Source organism: Rattus norvegicus, chromosome 15, assembly GCF_036323735.1.
Source record: "Rattus norvegicus strain BN/NHsdMcwi chromosome 15, GRCr8, whole genome shotgun sequence".
Lineage (NCBI taxonomy): Eukaryota > Metazoa > Chordata > Mammalia > Rodentia > Muridae > Rattus > Rattus norvegicus.
Window position 1 is genome coordinate 14,863,797 of NC_086033.1, and position 14,321 is coordinate 14,878,117.

At 40.0% G+C, this 14,321-nt stretch overlaps 1 protein-coding gene and 1 pseudogene across 16 annotated transcripts in view; both read left to right on the forward strand.

Annotated features, from left to right (window-relative positions):
* The window catches only part of Cadps (calcium dependent secretion activator), a 454,141-nt gene that overhangs the window by 144,719 nt on the left and 295,101 nt on the right, over positions 1-14,321 (forward strand). The window lies entirely within an intron of this gene.
* Hdac1-ps3 (Histone deacetylase 1, pseudogene 3) overlaps positions 1-14,321 on the forward strand; it is a 61,063-nt pseudogene that overhangs the window by 21,973 nt on the left and 24,769 nt on the right.

Sequence of the window (14,321 nt, forward strand, 5' to 3'; positions counted from 1 at the left end):
GAAGAGGGCATGACATCCCCTGGACCTATAGTTACACATGCTTGCAAGCCAACATGTGGTTGCTGAGAATACAACCTGGGTCCTCTCCAAGAACAGAAAGTTCTTTTAACCACTGAGAAATCTCTACAGACCCAGAAAAAAAGGAGTTTTAATTTTTTTTCTTGCGAGGGATCAAGGTAGACTTCATAGAGATGACCCTAAATCTCGAGAGTTTACAGTATTTCAAGGAAGAACAAGTTTCTCAAGTTGTATTAAAAACATAGCAGGCATTCAATGACTGTTGATTTAATAAATACCATCAAATATTTAAGTACATTCTCATAGTGATAATAGCAGTTGCAAAATAGGAGAACTGGCTGAGTGTTTATGTCTTGTGCTACTTATGGATTATTAGTTTAATACAATATTTCTAGAGCTGGGAAGATGTCTCAGGAGGTCAAGTGTTTGCCATGAAAAATGAGGACCTGAGTTCAGACCCCTGAACCCACATAAAGAAGCTAGGCACTAACGAGGTTCTGTGGCCCTAGTGTACAAGATCTCTGGAGTCCAATGACCAGACATTCTGGTCAATCGGTAGGCACTGGGTGTAGTAACAGTGCTTTGCCTCAGAAAATAAACTGGGGACGTCTTACAAAGGCACCAGATGTCCCTGACCTTCAAACCTGTACACTCACATGCACACACAGACACACACACACACACACACACACACACACACACAAACACAAACACACATACACATACATAAACATACACACACGCACCATACATATGTGTGTATATATTGTCACATATACAATTCTATAAAGTGTGTTTTATCATTTCCAAATAATGGTAACCACAGTTACTGAGAGGTAAAATCCTTTATCAAGGCCTTACATTTGAGATGCTAGAGATGAAGGAAAGCCTAATAAATATATAAACACACCATGAAGATCAACAAAACAATGAACAATTCTGAAGAGGATGTATGGGAAAAGGAAGCTTCATTCACTGGTAGAATTATAAACTGGTCCAGCAACTCTGAAACTCAGCATAGAGAACCCTCAAAGAGCTAGAAATAATTATACTTTGTTATCCAGTTATTCCCCTCCTTGCCATAGGCCTGAAAGATTGATCACCTCAGATCTTCAGGCTCATCCATGTTCATTCTTGATCTATTTACAATAGCTGGGCAGTGAAAACAAGCTAAATGCCCTTCAACTAACAAGTGGCTTGGGAAATGTGGCACCTTTACACTACAGAATACAGTTCACTCGCGGATCTATTCACTTACAGGTAAATAGGGTAAAAGATAATATCAAGTAAGGTAACTCGGGCCCAGAAAGTCAAACTTGGATGTTCTATCTTATCTGAGATGCCTAGCTCCTTGTCTTCAGATATGTCTATAATCCTTAGTAACTACAGAAACCCAGAAAGTGACAGGAGAAGGATGGGGTGGCTAACAGAGAGGAATTGCAGGATACACTTCGAAGAGACAGGGAGGAAGATAACTATAGAAGGAGTCAGGAGAGCAAAGTAATAGTCAGGATGTCTGAAAGCATCAAAAGGGACAATAATTGTCTATCTAAAAGAGCATGTAAGTCTGTCTACACATACAGAGCAAACATGAAAACTTCTCATCTTGGCTGGCAGTGCTTCCCCTAAGAACCAGAGACAAAATCTAGCCAAATCTAGCAAAATTCACAACACAGGCATAGAAATCTATTTATTTAAAGCAAGTTTTTCTGACCCTATATGTAGCAAGATATTTTTGTGTGGACAAAAGCTTAAAATGACAGGAATCTTTCTATCTCAGGCACCCTTCACTGTGCGACCCCCAGTCACATCTTCTCTGTACCTATGTGTTTTGCTGAATATTACTATTTTTAGCTGATTTTCTCCATACATCTGAGTGAGTCCCTGATATTCTTTACCATACTAAGCAAGTAATGCTGCTGGTAGCTTTCTTTAGAAATCACTTGCTGGACCTCTCAGCCCCTGCTTCCTTCTGCCCTTGAACTCTCCGGCCCACTGAGTAGTTTTCTTGGGATTTTTCAGCCTCCAGACATCACAATCAAACAGCTTTTCCAAAGAGGCCATCATCACTGCTACATTACAAAGCTGACCACAAACCATACTGTTACACTGCAATACGATAGCAAAATACACTGCAAAGCTATGGGATGTTGAAGTGCAGCTCCTTTGTGGCAGAATTACTTTTAACAGCTTTGTATAAGAGATGTTCTAAGATTTGCTCGCATGTGTGCTTCTCTTGGTGCCAACTAAACTATAACCTGGGTTTTATATACTTACCAATGTATATAAGGGAATTTGGCATTGTGTCTATTTTGGGCCTTTTCTACCACCTTAACATATTGGCTGAATAATTTCAACTAATTTCAATGAAACCAGAGAGAACCTATTACAGTGGTTAGCTTGATTAAAGAGAAAGATATTGAGAGAATATGGTGAATTTTGAAAAAGAAAAGAAAAGGCAGAAATGTGAGTGTGTATTGGGATCTAAGAAGTGGGACTAAGGGAGTGTCTCCATGTTGTCACCCCTATAAAGTACCAGCTTTACCAAGAGTTGTGTATTGCTCGAGACTGACTCTAAGGGTGTCATGGGGTCATGGCTTTATCTCTGGGGAAGCTCCTTAATTGACAAGTCCTGCCAACATTAAACTTGGTGCAAAAGAGTCTACTTCTCTGAAGGACTTCGGGGGTAGAGAGAAAAGCCCGTTACATTATCTCAGACTTTTAATGTAGATTAAGGAAGATGATACATCACAGGGACTGACACTTGATAAAAGCTCTATAAAGGATAGTATTATTCTGATAGTATAAAGAGACAATGAGCAGTGACTCAGCCCTAATGCAAAGTCATACACTCATTAGCAATCCTTTCCCCATGGCAAAGTCTGAGGCAGTAATAACTCCTCGTCTCCAGATTGGCTAGGATAGAGGTTGGCTCATTCCCATGCATTAACTTCATGACCTTGAGTCCTTGTACTCCTAGCCAGTTCCTCTGTGCACAAAATGGTCATAATAATATCGAGTTATGTCAGAGAACTGCTGCAGTGCATAATTTATGTCCAATAGTCAGGGACTTAGAAGAACAGAGAGAAATTTAACTGCCAAATATCTCGGGGGCCATCAAAAAGATGAACTGAGACAAGTCATGCACACCCACATTTAACACACTTTAATACATGCATTTATCTCCTACTTCTAACCTTTGTCCTTCCATGTATAATATGAATGGCAGTGGGTCAAAGTTCAGCTAATTAAAGATAGGATGAAAGCTAAAGAAATGAAATTTGGAGGTGGCAGCAAGCCTTTGTTTTTAATTCAATATCTAAGAAACATGTATGGCCTTTGTAGTTGGGAACACACAACAGCTGTGGATGCTAACACACAGCCTGCAGACATGGGGACCCACAATACACTCTATCATGAGGGAGGGGGTATGTTGTGGGTGTCTGCCCTCTCCTGAGGAGCTTTGAGCAGTTAGTGATTGTAATTTCCTCAGTGCTATAACCAAAGCAAACTGCTCATGCATAGTAAATAATCCTTTCTTCATACACAGAATCCTAATTAAACTTGGGGGTTAGAAAAACACACCACAGTTTCTGCCTGCACCCAGAGCTGAAAGCCACCAGTAGCACTGATACACCTGAGAGGAAAGGTAAGACCAAATGTTCTGCTCAGAGCGACCGACCTGCAGACCTCAGGACACACAAACCCAGGAGCAGTCTGGGACAGGACCCTTCCGGTTTCTGCCTGCACTTGGAGCTGAAGCGGTCCCAAAGCTCTCTGTACCCACATCCGGCTGTAAGAAAACAGGTCTACAGGAGTGCTGACACAAAGGCATACAGAAGGGTCAAGCCACTGTCAGAGACAGCAAGACAAACTAATACCAGAGACAACGTGATGGCGAGAGGCAAGCATAGGAACCTAGGCAACAGAAACTAAGACTACTTGGCATTATCACAGCCCAGTTCTCCCACCAAAGCAAATACTAGATATCCAAGCACACAAGAAAAGCAAGATTTGGATTTAAAATGACATCTCATGATGATGACAAAGAAATTTAAGAAGGACATAAATAACTTCCTTAAAGAAATACAGGACAACACAGGTAAACATGTAGAAGCCCTTAAAGAGGAAACACAAAAATCCCTTAAAGAATTACAGGAAAACACAACCAAACAGGTGAAGGAACTGAACAAAACCATCCAGGATCTAAAAATGGAAATAAAACAATAAGAAATCACAAAGGGAAACAAGCCTGGAGATAGAAAACCTAGAAAAGAGAGCAGGAGTTATAGATGTAAGCATCAGCAACAGAATACAAAAGACAGAAGAGAGAATCTCAGGGGCAGAAGATACCACAGACAACATTGACACAACCTTTAAAGATTAAAAAAAAAAACAACTCCTAACCCAAAACATCCAGGAAATCCAGGACACAATGAGAAGACCAAACCTAAGGATAATAGATATAAAAGAGAGTAAAGACTCCCAACTTAAAGGGCCAGTAAATATCTTCAACAAAATTATAGAAGAAAACTTCCCTAACCTAAAGAAAGAGATGCCCATAATTATACAAGAAGCCTATATAACTCCAGATAGTTGGACAGGAAAAAATTCCTCCCATTATATAAAACACTAAATGCACAAAACAAAGAAAGAATATAAAAAGCAGCAAGGGAAAAAGGTCAAGTAACATATAAAGGCAGACCTCTCAGAAATACACCAGACTTCTCACCAGAGACTATGAAAGCCAGAAGATCCTGGGCAGATGTCAAATAGACCCTAAGAGAACACAATTAAGAGCCCAGGCTACTATATCCTGCAAAACTCTCAATTAACATAGATGGAGAAACCAAGATACTCCATGAAAAAAAACAAATTTCCACAATATGTTTCTACAAATCCAGCCCTACAAAGGATAATAGATGGAAAACTCCAACACAAGTAGGGAAACTACACCCTAGAAAAAGCAAGAAAGTAATCTTCTTGCAATGAAACCAAAAGAAGAGAGACACACAAACATAATTCCACCTCTAACAACAAAAATCACAGGAAACAACAATCACTCTTCCTTAATATCTCTTAATAACAATGGACTCAATTCCCCAACAAAAAGACATAGACTAACAGACCAGATACTTAATGAGAACCCAGCATTTTTTTTTGGCATACAGGAAGCACACCTCAGTTACAAAGACAGACACTACCTCAGAGTAAAAGGCTGGAAAACAATTTTTGAAGCAAGTGGTCCAAGGAACAAGTTGGAGTAGCCATTCTAATATTGAATAAAACTGACTTTCAACCAAATGTTATCATAGCAGAGAAGCAAGGACACTTCATATTCATCAAAGGAAAAATCCCCCAAGATGAACTCTCAATCCTAAATATCTATGCTCTAAATGCAAGGGCACCTACTTTTATAAAACTAACCTTAATAAAACTCAAAGTATACATTGCACCTCACACAATAATAGTAGGAGATTTCAACACCCTACTCTCATCAATGGGGACAGATCATGGAAACAGAAACTAAACAAAGACATAGAGAAACTAACAGAAGTTTTGAACCAAATAGATTTAACAGATATCTATAGAATATTTCATCCTAAAACAAAAGAATATACCTTCTTCTCAGCACCTCATGGTACCTTCTCCAAAACTGACCATATAATCAGTCACAAAACAGGCTTCAACAAATACAAGACGATTGGAATAATCCCGTGCATCCTATCAGATCACCACAAACTAAGGCTGCTCTTCACTAACAACAAAAACAACAGAAAGCCCACATACACATGGAAGTTGAACAAACTCTACTCAATGATAACTTGGTCAAAGAAGAGATAAGGAAAGAAATTAAAGACTTTTTAGAATTTAATGAGAATGAAGGCACGACATACACAAACTTATGGGACACAATGAAAGCAGTGCTAAGAGGAAAACTCATAGTTCTGAGTGCCTCCAAAAAGAAACTGGAGAGAGCATATACTAGCATCTTGACACATCTAAAAGCTCTAGAACAAAAGGAAGCAAATACACCCAACAGTAGACAGCAGAAAATAATTAAACTCAGGGCTGAAATCAACCAAGTACAAACAAAAAGAACTATACAAGTAGTCAACAAAACCAGGAGCCGGTTCTTTGAGAAAATCAAGAAGATAGATAAACCCTCAACCAGAGTAACCAGAGGGCACAGAGAGTGTATCCCAATTAACAAAATCAGAAATGAAATGGGAGACATAACAACAGAATCTGAGGAAGTTCAAAAAAATCATTAGATCCTACTACAAATCCTATATTCAACCAAACTGGAAAATCTGGAAAAAATGGACAATTTTCAAGACAGATACCAGGTAGCAAAGTTAAATCAGGATCAGATAAACCATCTAAACAGTCCCATAACTCCTAAAGAAATACAAGCAGTTATTAAAAGTCTCCCATCCAAAAAAAAAAAAAAGCAAAAAGCCCAGGAACAGATGGATTTAGTGCAGAATTCTAGCAGACCTTCATAGAAGATCTCATACCAATACTGTCCAAACTATTCCACAAAATAGAAAACAAAGGGACACTACCCAATTCCTTCTATGAAGTGACAATTATGCTTATACCTAAACCATACAAAGACCCAACAAAGAAAGAGAACTTCAGACCAATTTCCCTTATGAATATCAACACAAAAATACTCTATTAAATTCTCCCAAACCAAATCCAAGAACACATTGAAAAGATCATCCATTATGATCAAGTAATTTTCATCCCAGGGACGCAGGGATGATTCGATATTTGGAAATCCATCCACATAATCCACTATATAAACCAACTCAAAGAAAAGAAACCACATGATCATCTCATTAGCTGCTGAGAAAGCATTTGACAAAACTCAACACCCCTTTATGTTAAAAGTCTTGGTAAGATCTGGAAGTCAAGGCCCATACCTAAACATAGTAAAAGTAATATATAGCAGACCAGTAACCAATATTAAACTAAATGGAGAGAAACATGAAGCAATCCCACTAAAATCAGGGACTAGACATGGCTGTCTACTCTGTTCCTACTTATTCAATATACTACTTGGAGTCCAAAGCAGTCAGAAAACAAAGGAGCTCAAAGGGATACAAATTGGAAAGGAAGAAATCAAAATATCACTATTTGTAGATGATATGATGGTATATTTAAGTGACCCCAAAAGTTCCACCAGAGAACTACTAAACCTGATAAACAACTTCAGCAAAGTGGCTAGGTATAAAATAAACTCCAACAAGTCAGTAGCCTTCTTCTACTCAAAGGAGACTGAGAAAGAAATTAAGGAAATGACACCTTTCACAATAGTCATAAATAACATAAAATACCTGGATGTGACTCTAACCAAGATCTGTATGACAAGAATGTCAAGTCTCTGAAGAAAGAAATTGAGGAAGATCTCAGAAGATGGAAAGATCTCCCATGCTCATGGGTTGGCAGGATTAATATAGGAAAAATGGCCATTTTGCCAAAAGCAATCTATGGATTCAATTCAATCTCCAGCAAAATTTCAATTCAATTTTTCATAGAGTTAGACAGAACAATTTGCAAATTCATCTGGAATAGCAAAAAAACAAAAACAAAAACAAACAAACAGGATAGCAAAAACTGTCCTCAACAATAAAAGAACTTCTGGGGGAATCACCATTCCTGACCTAAAGCTGTATTTCAGAGCAATAGTGATATAAACTGTATGGTATTGGTACAGAAACAGGCAGAGAGATCACTGAATACAATTGAAGACCCAGAAATGAATCCATCCACACACTTATGGTCACTTGATCTTTCACAAAGGAGCTAAAACCATCCAGAAGAAAAAAGAATATTTTCAACAAATGATGCTGGTTGAACTGGAGGTCAGCATGTAGAATAATACAAATCGATCCATTCTTATTGGCCTATACAAAGCTTAAGTCCAAGTGGATCAAGGACCTCCACATAAAACCAGATATACCGAAATTAATAGAAGAGAAAGTGGGGAAGAGCCTTGAACACATGGGCACAAGGGAAAATTTCCAATGGCTTATGTTCTAAGATCAAGAATCGACAAATGGGACCTCATACAATTACAAAGCTTCTGTAGGCAAAGGACACTGTCATTAGGGTAAAATGGCAGCCCACAAATTAGGAAAATATTTTTACTGGTCCTACATCTGATAGAGAGCTAATATCCAACATATACAAAGAACTCAAGAAGATAGACTCCAAAGAGTCAAATAAGCCTATTAAAAATGGGGTTCAGAGCTAAACAAAGAATTCTCAGCTGAGGAATATCAAATGGCTAACACGTACCTAAAGAAATGTTCAACATCTTTAGTCATCATGCAAATCAAAACAACCCTGAGATTCCACCTCACACCAGTCAGAATGGCTAAGATCAAAAACTCAGGTGACAACAGATGTTGACTAGGAAGTGGAGAAAGAGAAACACTCCTCTATTTTTGGTGGAATTGCAAGCTGGTACAACCAGTCTGGAAATCAGTCTGGAGATTCCTCAGAAAATTGGACATTGCACTACCTGAGGCACCAGCTATTCCACTCCTGGGCATATACCAAAATGATGCTCCAACATATAACAAGAATACATGCTCCATTATGTTCATAGCAGCCTTACTTATAATAGCCAGAAGCTGGAAAGAACCCAGATGCCCTTCAACAGAGGAATAGATACAGAAAATTTGGTATATCTACACAAGGGAGTACTACTCAGCTACCAAAAGCAATGACTTCATGAAATTCATAGGTAAATGGATGGAACTAGAAAATGTCATCCTGAGTGAGGTAACCCACTCACAAAAAAGACACACATGGTATGTACTCACTGATAAGTGGATATTAGCCCAAAAGCCCAAATCACCAAAGATACAATCCACAGACCACATGAAGCTCAAAAGGATGACCAAAGTGCAGATGCATCAGTCCTTCTTAAAAGAGGGAACAAAAATATGGAGACAAAGTTTGGGGCAGAGACTAAAGGAATGACCATTCAGAGCTTGCTCCAACTTGGAGTCCAGCCCACATACATACAGCCATCAAACTTCGTTAATATTAATGAAGCCAAGAAGTACATGCTGGACAGGAGCCTGATACAGCTGTCTCCTGAAAGGCTCAGCCAGAGTAAGACAAATACAGAGGCAAATGCTAGCAGCAAACCTTTGAACTAGAATGGAGTCCCCATTGGAGGAATTGGAGAATGGTTCAAAGGAGGTAAAGTGGCTCGCAACCCCATAAGAACAACAATACCAACCAACCAGAGTTCCTAGGGACTAAACCACTACCCAAAGAGTACACTTGGACAGATCCATGGCTCCAGCTGCATGTGTAGCAGAGGATGGCCTTGTTGGGCACCAATGGAAGGAGAAGTCCTTGGTCCTGCCAATGCTTGACCCCCCAGTGTAGGGGTATGTCAGGGCAGGGATGTGGGGAAGGAGTGGCTGGATGAAGAGTGAGGGAGAATGGGATAGGGAGTTTATGGACAGGAAACCTGGAAAGGGAATAACATTTGAAATGTAAATAAAAAATATCCAATCAACGAAAAAGGAGAATTTTCTTAATCAAAGGGAGAAACAAAAGAAAAAGACACGAGAGTGGAGAGAGGAGAGTTTAAGAGGGGAAAGCGCACTTAGAAGGAGAAGGGAGCAACAGGCGGTGGACAGACTGAGGGGAGTGCCGGATGGTGAGCAAGATGGTGCAGCCTCAGGGTGTCAAGAGGAAATTCTGTTACTGCTAGGACTGGGATGTCGGAAACTACTATTATGGACAAGGGCACCCAATGAAGCCTTACTGAATCCGCATGACTCAAAATTTGCTGTCCAACCATGGTCTTTATTGAAAATGGAAATCTACCATCCTCACAAAGCCACTGCTGAGGAGATGACCAAGTACCACAGTGATGACTACATTAAATTCTTGCACTCTATTCGCCCAGATAATATGTCTGAATATAGCAAGCAGATGCAGAGATTCAACAGGGGTGAGGTCTGTCCGGTATTTGATGGCTTGTTTGAGTTTTGTCGGTTGTCCACGGGTGGCTCTGTGCAAGTGCTGTGAAACTCAATAAGCAGCAGACAGACATCGCTGTGAACTGCACTGGGTCCTGCACCACGCAAAGAAGTCTGAAGCATCTGGCTTCTGTTACGTCAATGATATCGTCTTGGCCATCCTGGAACTGCTGAGGTATCACCAGAGGGTGCTGAATATTGACATTTATATTCCCCGTGGCTATGGTGTGGAAGAGGCCTTCTATACAACAGACTGGGTCATGACTGTGTCCTTTTATAAATATGGAGAGTACTTCCCAGGAACTGGGGACCTACGGGATATTGAGGCTGGCAAAGACAAGTACTATGCCGTTAACTACCCACTGCGAGACGGCATTAATGATGAGTCCTATGAAGCCATCTTCAAGCCACTCATGTCCAAAGTAATGGAGATGTTCCAGTCTAGTGCAGTGATCTTAGAGTGGGGCTCAGATTCCCTTCTGAGGATCGGTTAGATTGCTTCAATCTGACTCTCAAAGGGCATGCCAAGTGTGTGGAGTTCGTGAAGAGTTTCAACTTGCCGATGCTAATGTTGGGAGGAGGTGGCTACACCCTCCGTAATGTCACTCGGTGCTGGAGTTAAGAAACAGCTGTGGCCAGGGCACAGAGATCCCTAAAGAGCTACCCTACAATGACTACTTTGAATACTTTGGACCAGATTTCAAGCTTCACATCAGCCCTTCCAATATGACTAACCAGACCACTTAATGAATACCTAGAAAAGATCAAGCAGTGGCACTTTGAGAACTTGAGAATGCTGCCCCATGCTCCTAGGGTCCAAATGCAGGCCATACCAGAGGGTGCCATCCCAGAAGAGAGCAGTGAGGAAGATAAGGAAGACCCTGACAAACACATCTCCATCTGCTCCTCTGACAAACGCACTGCCTGTGAGGAAGAATTCTCTGATTCAGATGAGGAGGGAGAAGGTTGTCCCAAGAACTCTTCTAACTTCAAAAAAGCCAAAAGAGTCAAAACAGAGGATGAGAAAAAAAAAGATTCTGAAGAAAAAGAAGCCACAGAAGAGGAGAAAACCAAGGATGAGAAACCAGAAGCCAAAGGGGTCAAAAAAGAAGTCAATTTGGCCTGGGCAAGGTCTGCAGCTCCATCTTCTCCCCAAGTCCCTCATTTTCCCTCAATTTCTCAGATTTTATATTTTCCATTCCTGTGTATTTATATAAAATACATTAAATATAATGTCCCCAGGGACTAGATAGGAACTAGAGACTGGCACAAAGGACAGTGGTGCTGGGAGAACTCTTCCCAGAGCTCCCTTGTCCATCCTGCCCCAGGTCTGAGTTTTGAACCACATAGGATCTGAGTGGAAAGAAAACAACTGGAAGACAAAATCCTGAACTGCAAGTGCCTGCCTAGGAGCTCTGCTAAGGTGCCCTTGTTAAGCTTTTCAGCAGGGGTGACTGTGTCTTCTGGGACCCCTTTTCCGGCTTCGGTAATATCAGCCATTTTTAGATTGGTTCTGTTTCTACCTTCCCACCCACCCGGGGCAAGCAGAAAAACTTACACTGCCCTGTCTCTCCCCAATTCTGTAGGTGGAGGTTGTTAGCCTAGCTTCCTTTTTGAGATATTTTTATTTTGTGAGGCTCTTTGTAATAAAACAACACATTTCTATATAAAAAAAAAAAGGGAGAAGGGAATGGGGTGAATAAAGTCAGTAAGTTGTATGTAGGTATAAATTTGACCCAAGGAGGGATAAAGACCTATCTATGACTCAAGTGAAGAAAAGAACAAAGAGCTCTGTTTCTGAAATCTATATAAATTACGTATATAATGTATATTATTAAGACTATGGAGGAAATGTCAACATTGCCAATTTCCAAGAAATGCATTCTTCACAAAGATGACTAATAGCAATATTAATAGGAAGCCATAACTGACACCCTCACACCTTCTGGGATGGTATACAATTTAGCATAATCCTTATGAAGGACAAGTAAGTATCCACAAAAGTTAAATACTAAAACACCCTTTACCCTGATACCTTTGCTTCTGGGACTTGCCTTACTGATGTATCTGTATATGTGATCACCAATATATATTTTTATATATAAATATTCCCTAATTTAAATTCCAATATTGTGAAATATGCATATGGAAATTATATTTTATATAAATATATATATATGGAATTTCAGTGAAGGGTTAGTTTTTATTGACCATTTAATGATACATAGTTATGAGGTATTATATAATATTTCAGTCCATGTATACAGAGTCTAATGATAAGACATATTCTCTAACACATACATTACCTGGAATCTTAGTTAATCTTTGTGATGGGAACATTTGAAATCTTCTTTACCTCTGTTAATGTATATGTCTAATTGCTGACAAGTATGCTTATTGCCATGCTGTGCTAAAGAATATTTCAAGTTATCCCTCTAACCCAACTACAGTGCATGCATTGACCATTTTGTGTCTAGCTTCCTTCTTCCTTGGCTATGTGAATCCCTCTTCTCTACTCCTCTATGGTCAACATTATTCCTTTGACACTAACCCTGGAGAGGCAAACAGAGTAAGATCCTGGCACTGGCTGGCCAGCTAGTCCAAGCAAATGGCTGAGAGAACCTGTCTCACAACACAGTGAGAGGAACTGTAGGAAACAGGATGACAGGCTTATATGACATTTGTGCCAACCTTCTTCTTTGCTTGGATAATTAGCATAATTAAGATGCATGCCACTGTTCCCTATTCTCTTTCACCTCTTGCAGAAATTGCTCAAAGCCAAATTCACAGATAAGGTGGAAGGTGGCAGAGGTAACATACCCAGTGTTCTAGGAGCTCAGGTAGTGATTCTCAGCCAACCACAGTTCCACATCGGTGGGAGGCATAGGAATCAGAAGAGGTGTAAGAGATCTTTCTAGAAGGCTAGAAATCGTTTATGCCTTGATCTTGACAGTGGCTGAATATACATGTCTACAGATGCCAGTTTCACTGTCTTTTCATATCTGTTCATTTATGACTTCTAAGAAAGCAGTCTCTAGGTTCTAAAACCAGAGAGAGTGGTTTGGTCGAGACATGGTCCAGGAGTCAGCAGTTCTTGAATCTCCTGTTTTTCCTTCTCTGTGAAGTCTCATGGTCAGGCAGGATTGAGAATCACCTAGAACCTTCCCAGAACATCATCATTCTCACAATCATTGAATCACAAATATCTGAACACTGGTGAGCAGTGAAGATGTGGGGAAGGACCATCCTGTTTCCTAATTGTTACTGCTCTTCCTTTTTCTACATGAACTTTAAAGTAATAATGATCACTACTGAGTTATTAGCAAGTCACCCAAGGTCCCCGACCTTTAGTACTCATCTTCCCATGAACAGTTGCCTTTGGCAGAGGTTGAAAATATGGTTCCCAATTCCAGTAAGACAGGAAGAACACAAACTTGAGACCAGCTTTGAATAGATGGACAGTAAATTCCAGGGCCACATATATACCCAAGGGTCTCAAAAAATATCCCCTCCAAAGAAAAGGGTGGGGGAGGTAGGCAAACAGAGGCAGGAAATAAACATGGTTCTCAGGTTCCAGTGCAGAATGTGAGATTGGTACATCTTGGCCGGAGTCTAAGGCATCTTTAAAATCTAGCATGGGACAAGTATGTACCTTACACAGAGTAGAGGGCAACAGATACTACCCACAAGTGCTGCAATATTGTATCTAAATTAACACTTAATGTAAGAATATTTAATACTAAAACCTCAATTGAGCACAGGAAAAAAACCTGCTCTGTTGCTGATCCAAAATTTCAGGCAGTTACCAGTTACTCAATTGGGCTCCTTCCTTAGGTCTCTTTAGACTCCATCTTGTTAAGGCTGAGAGGGAGGTTGGATTTTTTCCCTGAGATTATATTCCCCTATATACTATAGATATAAAATGCTAAAGCATTAACTCCAAAAGTAACGATATTCATATATAATGGGTCATATGGTTACATAAAAGTTTACATGTAGAATAGTCATCCCTCGGTATCTCCAGCAGATTTCCTTGTATATCGAGTTCATGGATGTTCAAGTCCCTTATCCAAAGAAATGTAGCATTCACATGTAACCTACACAGTCCTCTCATATGCTTACAGCCAGCTCCAGACTGTTTACGATACCCAGTGACACTCCCAGTGCTACTCAAGCAGATGTTACTCACTATTTTTAGGGGATAGGGACAAGAAAAAGATGCGTTTCTGGTTAGTGCAGATGCATATTTTCCCGTTAGCTCTGATCCTCAGATGACCTGCAGAT